Below are 11,242 nucleotides of genomic sequence, written 5' to 3'. Positions count from 1 at the left end.
ACTTGATGGTGACACACTTTTGTCTTCATTGCTGATAAATGTGGCTTTTGTTACAATTTTTTTCAGATTGTCCAAAAGGTCTGGAATCTCTGGAGAAAAAATCTTAGTATTAAATGATAATCATTTCTAGTAATATATTTAATACAAAGTGAAAACAAAACCATCAATGCCTGCAATTATACTTGAGAGACTTGCTCTATGTTATTGGCAAACTGACCTTTTTGTGGGTCATTAACATTAGCTACAAAAAAATAAAAGAGATAAAATACAAGAATTACCAGGTCTAATGTAATGCATATAGTCATTAATGTAGGATTATGAAGTTATGTTGAAAAACTTTATTTAATAATCAGTATTATTAAACTATTAGACAGTGCACATTAAGAGTCTGTATTGTGGTTCTAGATTACTTCAGTATGATCAACTATAATACATTACTCTGGAATCTAAATTACTGAAGAATAACATTTATCAAGGTAAGGAATTATTTGCTATAAATAAAAAAACTTACCATCAACCATACGGTTTCGAAGACATTGGTTTTCATTTTTAAGTCTTGTGTTTTCCTTTTCGAGCTGCTTAACGTTTTGCTGTAGCTCAACTTCACTGGACTCTTTAAATGTCTGTAGAATATGACGGGATCTAATTCTTGAAGCTCCATCGGTTTTCTTTCTTATTTTGTGCTGTATTCAGAGAGGAAAAGAGTTTAAAATGAAAAAATATATATATATGAATATGATTAAAGAAAAACAATCCTGCAATACATTTATTTAATATTTGCAGTAATTATCTCACCGGTAACTGTGGTTCATCAAGGTCACTATCATCTGAAATTTGAAGTTTTTTGTTTGGTTTAGGTACTCTCTTCATTTTAGGACAGGGCATTTTTGTTAGGTCATTAAGTTTTCTTCTTAGTTCGCCTTCTTTTCCTAAAATAAAAATAAAATAAATAAAACCCTGCATTATGTCCACAGATATTTGGGGATTATATTTATTTGTCATAAAAATACTGTGCTTTGACCATACAAATTAAGATGAACAGCCAACACTGAATCAAAACTGAAGTTAAATTATATCTGGTTTAATTTATTTTGTGATTTGGGGGATTTTATTGTAAAGCACAACACACAATAAATCGTTCTTACAAATGCCAGTCAAGTATGACGAGTTTTTAGCGCCCTCACCACCACCTACCATGTTATAAGAGTATGTTAGAAGTACAACACATTAATAACTTAAACATTCATTTCAAATATACTGTGATTGTATATATCAAATAGCATGTAAAGACTTTAATGTTTTTTTTTTTAATAAACATTGTTACCAGTCATAATGATCTGCGCTTCATGGACAGGCCATCCACCTTTTGGAGGTTTGTTCGTGTCTCTCCACTCTGCTCTGAAGTTTCGAGTCGTCTCTTCGTCATCATCAGCAATGCTGAATAAATCAAAATTGCGAAAGCAAGCAGTGGGAATCACGCTGTAAGAGTCTTTGTCGACCCCGCTTTCCCACTTCACCAACGCGTGCATCACCGCCATACTACCTTCACCTTCTCGTCCGTTTTTTCTGCGCCTTTTTCCCCCGACAAGTCACGGCACAAAAAACAGTCCCGCTCTGCATTCTGGTACTTGGCGTTCTTAATAACACCAACAGGGTGTAATCGCATAGACCACTCGAGTATAAAGTACTACATATCCCATCTGTTACAGTTTTTTTTCTTCTTCTGAAACTGCAAGCGCACTACATAAAGTTTGGCAAATGAAGAAATTTGGATGATGAGTTTACAATCTTATAAACAGTATTTATGTAAACCTAGATATGCAATTCCAAAAAGAACAGCATCGAGATGGTGAAACAGGATACAAAAATAATAATACAATGTTTATACTTTTTGTATTTTAATTACAGTATGTAATTATTGCCTTTTGATTTACATTTACAGAAAAAGAACGGCGGCAAACGTGGACTACCCAACAAGAAGCAACAAAGTTACTAAAATATCAGATTCTCAGGTAAGCTTCATGCAGCCATACATGTATAATTATAAAATCAATCCAAAAAATAGACCTTGTTTACCCTACAACTGATTTGAGTGTTAATTCTATTTAAGATATAAAAAAATATTTTATTTTCTGAACTAATAATCTGTGAACATTCTATTATCTCTATAATTTTAATTAATACATTTACTTTATTATTGGTGGAACATTATATTTTTCAGCTCAGATGATTTCACGTACCATCAATTTTTCTGTTAATAAATGTGCAAAAACAAATCAGATGGATAGGCCCCTACATATGAACATTAAGTTAAAGGCCTAGAGTGAGTGTTCTTCACTTCCAGTCATGGCGGGCCACAATCCAGCTCTTTGTAACTCATCAACAACCAAAGACCTGGGAAAAGGGTTAAATGGCTTCAGTTAAGCCAATTAGGTAATTAAGAGCTCAACTGGAAAAAAAACAGCAGGCATAGGGGTACTTTAGGACCACAGTCACTGATATAACCTACAATGTTGTTGTAATGAAAATCAGCAGACAGTGGGCCTCCTCCAGGACTAAGGTTGAGAAGCACTGGTCTTGAAGACCACAATAACAATCGACCTCAAGGGCTAGGGATATTCGAGGTGATGCTAAACCAGTCCTGAATGTTTAAATATAATGTTATTTTCTTGTAGTGTGCCGTTGCTGTTAATGCAACCAGTTATATTGAGCCATCAAATACAGAAGCTGACGAAAGACATCAACATGTAAATTTAGTTGTAAATTTAAAGTGTGTGTGAAAAGTATTTTGTATATGGAGATTAACCCATAGTTTCACAGATAAATTGTGGACCAGTGATATTCAGGATCTTCAAAACAAGTCCTGAATGCTCAAACTTAACACTTCTTTTTTTAGAGTGTCGTTGCTGTCAATCCAGCCAGTGATGTGGAGCCATCAGATACAGAAGCTGATGAAAAACAACATGTAAATTTCCTAAATTAATATGGTGCATCAAAATACTTATTTAGCACTTTCAACTGTTTCTTTGTGATTCCTAAAATTACTTTACAGGCTGGGGCTGGGGGAAGACACTGCGCCCGCCTGGAGAAGCCTGTACAAGCCCCCCTCAATAAGAGAGCTGGCAATCTGCAGTGGAGGGTGTTACACACCATTATTGCTGTCAATTCTTTTATTACTGTTCTTAACCCTGCTGTGTCCGACGCCTGCCCATTCTGTGCTCAGAGAGAGACCGTGTTTCACTGTTTCAGCACTTGCTCTCGGTTGTCACCCATTTTTAGTCTTTTAACTCGTCTTTTTACTGATCTTAACCTGATTTTTAACACAAAGGTTTTTATTTTAGGGGCGCGATACACCAGAAAGACCAAACATGTGGACCAGCTGGTAAACTTCTTGCTGGGCCAGGCTAAAATGGCCGTCTATAAGACTAGGAAGAACAGAGTGTGTGGGGAGGGCAGTGAGGATGCAGTGAGAGTGTTTGCCATGCTGGTCAAGTGCAGAGTCAGACTAGAGTTTAACTATTACAGGCTGATGAATGATTTGGAGAGTTTTGAACAGGTCTGGTGTATTAATGATGCTCTTTGTGAATTGTATGACGGGGAGTTGGTTTTTATTATGTAATTCATTTATAGGGTTTAGTATTTGATGGTTGTTTTGTTGTGTGTATTGGGTTGCTTTCTTTAAAAGTGTACAGATCAGTGGCGGAGTTAATGCTTGTTGGGGGGAGACAAACAAAGGGGAACACTATTTTTTATTTATTTATTTATTTTCTTTTGTATGAATTATTGCGTGTTGCAAACAGGCAATGAAGTCTGATAAAAGTCAAAAAGTCTCTCTCTCTCTCACACACACACACACAGCCAGCAAGACACACAGAGCCAGCCAGCTCAGCGATGACATCACAAACATCTCTCTCAGGTGACTCCTATGACATCACAGAGCACGTACATTCCGTTGCTTGCCGTCTGTCAACCACTCAGTCACTGCCAGCCAGACTGGCTGGCTGACTGGATGGTGGGGCTGCTTGCTGCTGCTGCGTACCTTAGCAAGCTTATTTGCTTGACCGGCCTTCCTCCTCCGCCCACATGCCCACCTATGTCCGATCTGCTGTTCACCTGGATCACAGCTCCGCCCCAACAAGGCAGAGCCTCCCAAGAATGGTACAAACTCACCCACGATCCCCTCCACGGAAAGCTATAGCAAAAGGCAAAAGCATTATACGTAATGAAGAGGAACCCGAGTCCAAGACGCATCCGACCAGCCATACATATTTGTGTGTATTAAAGATCACATTTTATTACATTTAGATTTTCTGTACTTTATTACATCTTTTTGTGATTTTTAAATGTATTGTTTCTTTTCCTTATATATGTATGTATGTATGTATGTATGTGTGTGTGTGTCTGTGTGAGTGTATGTGTTTGTGTGTCTCTGTGTGAAAGTGAGTGTGTGTGTGTCTGTCTCTGTGTTTGTGTGTCTGTCTCTGTGTGAAAGTGAGTGTGTGTGCGTGTGTCTGTCTGTGAAAGTGTGTGTGTGTGTGTGGGTGTGACAGTGTGTATGAGTGTCTGTCTGTCATGTAACTCGCACATCTGTGAGGGCACCATTTTTGCAGAAAGAGATGTACACATTTTGGAGCAACATATGCTGCCATCCAGACATCGTCTTTTCCAGGGACATCCCTGCATTTTTCAGCAGGATAACGCCAAACCACATTCTGCCCAGATTACAAGCGCATGGTTGCGTAGGCAGAGAGTGCGGGTGCTAGCATGGCCTGCCTGCAGTCCTGACCTGTCTCCGAATTGAGAATGTGTGGCGCACTATGAAGTGCAAATTAAGACAACGAAGGCCCTGTGCAGTTGCGCAGCTGAGGAAATGCATAATGGATGAATGGGGGGAAATCCCACTTGCTAAACTTAACCAAGTGGTGTCTTCAGTGCCCAAGTGCTTAATAAGTGTTATTAAAAGAAAAGGTGATGTTACATAGTGGTAAACAGTCGACTGTCCCAACTTTCTTGGTTTCTTTTCACTGCTAATGAGATGCTGTAGAGTGAGTTAGTTATATTGCTTTCAGGAGCTCTAATCGTATTGATGAGTTCATGCAGCATTTGTAATTGAATTTCAAAAAGAAATCCTTGCTGTCTGGCCTGTGTGTATGAGATGTACTCTGTCAATCTTTGGCTAACAACTGAAACATTGGTAGAACAGAAATGGCAACATAAAAAAGAAAAGTACATTTTAAAAGAGCACATTAAATAGGATGAATATACAGTTTTTTACAATCACTTTGTCACTAATTTCAGAACCTTGATGTCATTTTTCAAAACTCTAGACACAAAACTCAAAACGGTCATCACTTGTAACACAGGCTGTCCAATGTTCAAAACATTGCATTGTGCATTCATATCTTTAAAGAAACCTTGCACTTGCAGACTTGTTGGTTCAAATAATTCATTTATCATGAAATACCATAGTAACATTTATTTAGATCACCCACACAGAAGATACCGATAGTTTCACTGTGTAGTTGTTCGTACAATCATTAAATATTGTAGTACAAAATATGTGATACATGTTTCATTATGGTACTACACATAAATACATCACTGTAAAAGGACTAGTAGAGAGAATACTACAGACACAGTGGAATCATTGAACAAAATCTGAAATATATTGATGCAATACAATCAAATCACACCATAGGTTTCTTTGAAGCCATGCAACAATAATTAGCTACAAAAAAGAACAAAACTACAGTAAAATGTCAACTGCAGTGTTCCTCACCTGGCTTAGTGTAAAACAAAGGATTGATTACTGTACTTCTGAATTTCCATCAGCCCTGTGTTCAGGTTCAGGTTCTCACAACCATTTTTCACAAGAGGCATCTTGAAACTGAACATACCTGAACATACTCAGTCATCAGCTGCTTCACTCTGTCTGCATTTCTTTCAAAAGGCACACTGTACTCTGTGCTACACATTGGTATGCAGTATACAGTCATTTGACAGTTGAGAGTAGCCTAATGTTTAGTGCATGCTGAAGACTTGCCGCTTCTCAGTACGGAAATTTCTGATGATTGAGGCCACAGTTGATCCTGAGTTGATTCTGAGGTTTGATTGAATCATTGTAGCTGCCTCAGTCATGGTCATGCCATGATTTACAACATGCTCTACAACTATTTCTCGGATTTCACTGGACACTATTTGCTGTTGCTGCCGCTGTCTGGTCCGTGGCCTTGTCCTCTACCACGTTCCCCCAACACCTCTCAAATGAGGCCCATGGCTGCCTCTCTGGTGAGGCCTAAGCCCTCCTCTATGACGAGGCCCACGACCACCTCTCAGAAGGGGTGCATGTCCCCTTCCATTCCTTTGACCACCACGTCTTCCTCCTCCCACTGCTTGACCTCTATTGTGACCTGGATGACTTGCCGGCTCCATGTTATCACTGTGTTGCTGGGGTGGATAGCACTCATTTCACTCGATACTCGTACCACAATGTGAAATCAATCATCAATAACCAGTTGGCAGTATTGGAAAAGCAATTACAAGGGCCTGCATACATACAGTAATGTCAAATCTGATGTGGAAGAACAATCATCTTCAACCAGGTTGGAGCGTTAGTTGCAATGCCTTTAATACACGCAGCGTGGAGAGGAACAGTGACTCAAGTAGATCCCAAAGTCGCTCTGCCTTCATTTTAACAGTCAGAGCTTTTATACACAAAAATCAAAGAGCTGGTTATAATCAGAAAGTCATTACTATGTTATCTTAAAAGTTAGCTAAGCAGAATTTATATCATTATAGGACAGAGTTCATAGATCAACACATGGATTAGGGAGCAGGCACTTCAATCATACTGTTTGACATTGTCTCCAAGATTCTCATCGTAAATAACAAACAGAAATCAAACTACCTTCTGGCCTGACCTTCTAGCTTGACCTTATCTTTCTTAAGTATACAAGAGAGAAAAACAGGTATTAGAGAAAAAAATTCTAACTTTCCTTCCACACTGCAAACATGGTGTGGAAAAGTGCTACATGATGATGAATGATGATGAAATATTACATCCATAGATAATGTAGTCCAACTGGTTCATGCTCCTCGTTTATTGATGTCAATGGATCTCATTATCCTGAAACTTTCATGATCGAAACATGGAATATTGTTTGTCAGTTTCCATAAAATTATGCATTAAGAATAATGCAACAGTCACTTATCATTTTGAGCAGCTGTATCAATTGATAGTTAGATCTTTGTAATGAAATGAATAGACAGTGATCTCAGATGTAATGTGTGAATTGCATTTTGAAATGGTAATACTTTGATGTTAAGTTGTGTCATTTTAGTTCAATGAACAAATGATCTGAGGTTGATGTGTATTGTATCCAAGCAATTGTAAAAAAGTGTTAGAGTTTTGAAAAATGTGCATTTTGATCATCGGGTGTGAGTTTAGTGTCTAGAGTTTTGAAAAATGACATCAAGGTTCTGAAATGAGTGCCAAAGTGATTGTAAAAAAGTGTAATATCAGGGGACAGTGGCTATTAGTGATCTGGCCTTCCGTGGCCTCTGTATTAATGTAACAGGTCACATTGTATGTGTACACTTATACTTGATAGTATAATATAGTACAAGTAAAAAACATACATAGGTATCATAGAAGTATTTTGCAGAAATGATTATGGATAGTTATCAAAATGGAGAGGAAATGCTAAATCCAGTCTCCCCAGGCTGAGCTTCTATTGCTGCACCTGCTGGCCCCACTATATGGATAGAGCCACACCAAGTACAAGAGTCTCCCCATTGCTATTTATATCTCCCTATCCAGTCTTCTATAAGTGTCAGGGTGGGGTGCCTATTCCCCTGCATGCTTTGAAACCTATAGCACCTGGGACGCACACTTGGGATCCGGTTCCTCTGCCCCTCACATACACATGAGGAATCCCAGGTGCTCAATACGTCATACTGTCTCTTTCATCTCATGTGTAAACTATGGACAAATACATGACTAAACGTGTTTAGTTGCTTTTCCCAGAATGCTTTGCGATATGCAAATAACGGGGACTATGATTGGCTCCCTGACATTACCCACACTGCGACTGATGCTACCCATTTCACTACCCAACAAAGACCCATAATATGCGTGTGTCTGTCTGTCTGTCTGTCAAAGTATGTGTGTGTGTTTCTGTGTGTGTCTGTGTCTGTCTGTCTGTGTGTGAAAGTGTGTGTGTGTGTCTGTCTGTCTGTCTGTCATGTAACTTGCACATCTGTGAGGGCACCACTAATGCAGAAAGAGATGTACACATATTGTTTATTTTCCATATATATGTATGTATGTATGTATGCATGTCCAATTGCTTTGACAATACAAATGAATTGAATTGAGAGGGAGAGAGAGAGAGTAAGAGAGAGAGAGAGAGACAGACAGACAGACAGACAGAGACACACACACACACACACACACACACACAGAGAGCCAGCCAGCCAGCTCAGCGATGACATGACGAGCCTCTCTCAGCTTACTGCTATGACATCACAGAGCACGTACATTCCGTTTAACAAATCGTTAAACAAAAAAGGTTATAAACACATTGACTACAATACCGGTTAGTAAGACGAAGGTGAGTCTCTCGTTAGTATTATTAGTCAGACATTAAATAACTACGCAGGTTAGTATTTATGTCAGGTAACTTCTCGTTATATATATATCAGTCTCATTTACGTTTAGGTGCCGAGAAAGATCCTATTTGTTACCACAATTTCCCTTAACTGATTATTATTCAATGATTAAGGATAGGCAGGGCCACCAATAATCTAATGTCTATTAACTTGTGTCAATTTCAGACTAAACAGTTAAACAGGAATGAGAAGATATTTCTCGGCGTTGACAGATTTTATTTCTAAAATTATCAACAAAACAGTTTAATGCAACTCACATTTATATTTAAGAAAACTAAATGATATTACACATTCTAGAGTTATGAATCACAGATTAACATTTCTAATTGATTTCTCAAATGTCATGAATCACAAACTCCAAACTGTTAAACTTATGTGAACTTCGTCGCAGAGAGGCCTGTCTGGCTTCGGGCTCAGATAACAGCACACGGCACGAGGTCCGTGTGGTTTGGAACAAAGGCAGTCCGGTTCGGCTTTGTCCAAGAACTTCCACTCAGTCGATGCACCTGGAAGTTGGGGTTTCGCGAATGTAGAGTCTTTTCCAAACAGATTTTCCATTGGTTTGAAGGCTCCAAGGTTGTGCACAAAATCTTCTTTGTAAGCATGGTTCCACCGTAGTTACTTGAAGACGAAGTCTTTGAGGAAAGCAGGGCCCTGTTTGTTCCAAGGGTCAAGTTTCTTAAGACTCAAATAGCTATTTAAGTGACTGACACTTTCGTATTCAGTCGACTTAGTCAATTGTCCAGCTGTAAAACTCCACTGATCAGGTGGGTCTGTGAAGTTATTTATTTAATAAAGTCCTTTAAAAGAATTCTTCGTACGGCTCAATCTCCTTCTCCCAGTTTAACTCTTCTGTTGCCGGCAAAGACTTGGTTGGTTTCTGATTCCGGTTCTGGCAACAGAGCTACAGGTTGAGCTGTGGCAGCGAGTTTCTGGTTCAGGTGAGAGAGAGAGAGAGAGAAAGACTGTCCGCTGTTCCTTATAGTCTGTCAGATCAGTAGGTGATTGGTCCCTGAGTTCTTGAGATTGGATTTCAGTTTCAGCCCCCAGTGTCCTATTGGAGGGAGGCTTTATTTATGACTGATGTCAATCCATGCCATCTTTTGGAAATGCCGGTTGGCCTGGGTTCGTAGCTCTATGTCGGGATTTCGGCTCTCATCCACTTCAAAGAGTTTTTATCACCTACAGGCCCCTTTCTCCAGACATCTCATAGCAGAATTCCAAACTATTTGGCCTCTTCTCGGTGCCATCCTCCCCAAAACTGTCACTTTGATGCAAACCAGTTCCAAGCTGATGAGCTAAGGAAATCTGATAACTTTGGGGGGGGAGAGGTCTTCTTTAGATCAGTGCTTCAGCTCAGAGCCCAAATGCTCTTATCCAAATACACCCAACATAACGCTACATATGTATGTATGTATGTATATATGTGTAGAAGGAAAATTAGAAATTATTTTCTTACACCTGTTTTTCTCTCTTGTATACTTAAGAAAGATACGGTCAAGCTAGAAGGTCAGCCCAGAAGATAGTTTGATTTCTGTTTGTTATTTACGATGAGAACCTTGGAGACAATGTCAAACGGTATGACCTACGTGCCTGTTCCCTAAAACCATGTGTTGACCTATGAACTCTGTTCTATAATGATATATGTTCTGCTTAGTTAGCCTTTAAGATAACATAGTAATGACTTTCTAGCATGTATGGATGGATGTATGTATGTATATATATATATATATATATATATATGTATGTATGTATGTCCAATTGCTTTGACAATACAAATGAATTGAATTGAGAGGAAGAGAGAGAGAGAGAGAGAGAGAGAGAGAAAGAGAGAGAGAGAGACAGACAGACAGACAGACAGCTCAGCGATGACATCACGAGCCTCTCTCAGCTGACTGCTATGACATCACAGAGCACGTACATTCCGTTGCTTGTCGTCTGTCAACCACTCAGTCACTGCTAGCCAGACTGTCCCTAAGACAAAGTGTACAATACTTCAATTATATCTCCTCCAGACAGAAAGAGAGTGTTAAGAGCTACGATAAAGTTACCCAGGAGACGTAAAAAGCTTGCAGCACCAGGTATTTCCAGGAGGTCCCACATTCAAGTAATGACCAGGCCCTGCCCCGTTTAGCTTCCGAGATCTGACGAGATGGGGCGCGTTCAGGACGGTGTGGTTGCATGGCAAGAGGCCTGGCTGTATGATGTCTCTTAAAGGCTGGAGGGTATTGATGGAACTTCCAGCAAAAAAAAAAAAAAAAGAAAAACGGAGGGAAAAATATCAGTGCAGCAAATGGTGTTGAAAGTAGCCGGGTACGTGTACAATTCTTCAATTATATCTCCTCCAGACTGAAAGAGAGTATTAAGAGCTACGATGAAGTTACACAGGATACGTAAAAAGCTTGCATCACCTGGTATTTCCAGGAGGTCACCCATCCAAGTACTAACCAGGCCCTGGCCCGTTTAGTTTCCAAGGTCTGACGAGATCGGGCGCGTTCAGGACGGTGTGGCCGAAAGCCAAGAGGCCTGGCTGCATGATGTCTCTTAATGGCTGGAGGGTATTGACAGAACT

General features: G+C 39.4%; 1 non-coding gene and 2 pseudogenes across 1 annotated transcript; all 3 read right to left on the bottom strand.

Annotated features, from left to right (window-relative positions):
- Positions 1-4,127: 4,127 nt before the first annotated feature.
- Positions 4,128-4,242, bottom strand: LOC136726885 (U5 spliceosomal RNA). The gene has a single exon (XR_010808265.1). It is a non-coding gene; the product is annotated as a U5 spliceosomal RNA (small nuclear RNA).
- A 6,494-nt stretch (positions 4,243-10,736) lies between these two features.
- Positions 10,737-10,855, bottom strand: LOC136726847 (uncharacterized; annotated as a pseudogene).
- A 214-nt stretch (positions 10,856-11,069) lies between these two features.
- LOC136726536 (uncharacterized) lies at positions 11,070-11,188 on the bottom strand (annotated as a pseudogene).
- Positions 11,189-11,242: the final 54 nt, after the last annotated feature.

This window comes from Amia ocellicauda, unplaced genomic scaffold (genome assembly GCF_036373705.1).
Source record: "Amia ocellicauda isolate fAmiCal2 unplaced genomic scaffold, fAmiCal2.hap1 HAP1_SCAFFOLD_26, whole genome shotgun sequence".
Lineage (NCBI taxonomy): Eukaryota > Metazoa > Chordata > Actinopteri > Amiiformes > Amiidae > Amia > Amia ocellicauda.
Note: the sequence above shows the minus strand (reverse complement) of the source record. Positions and strands in the feature narration are given on the sequence as shown.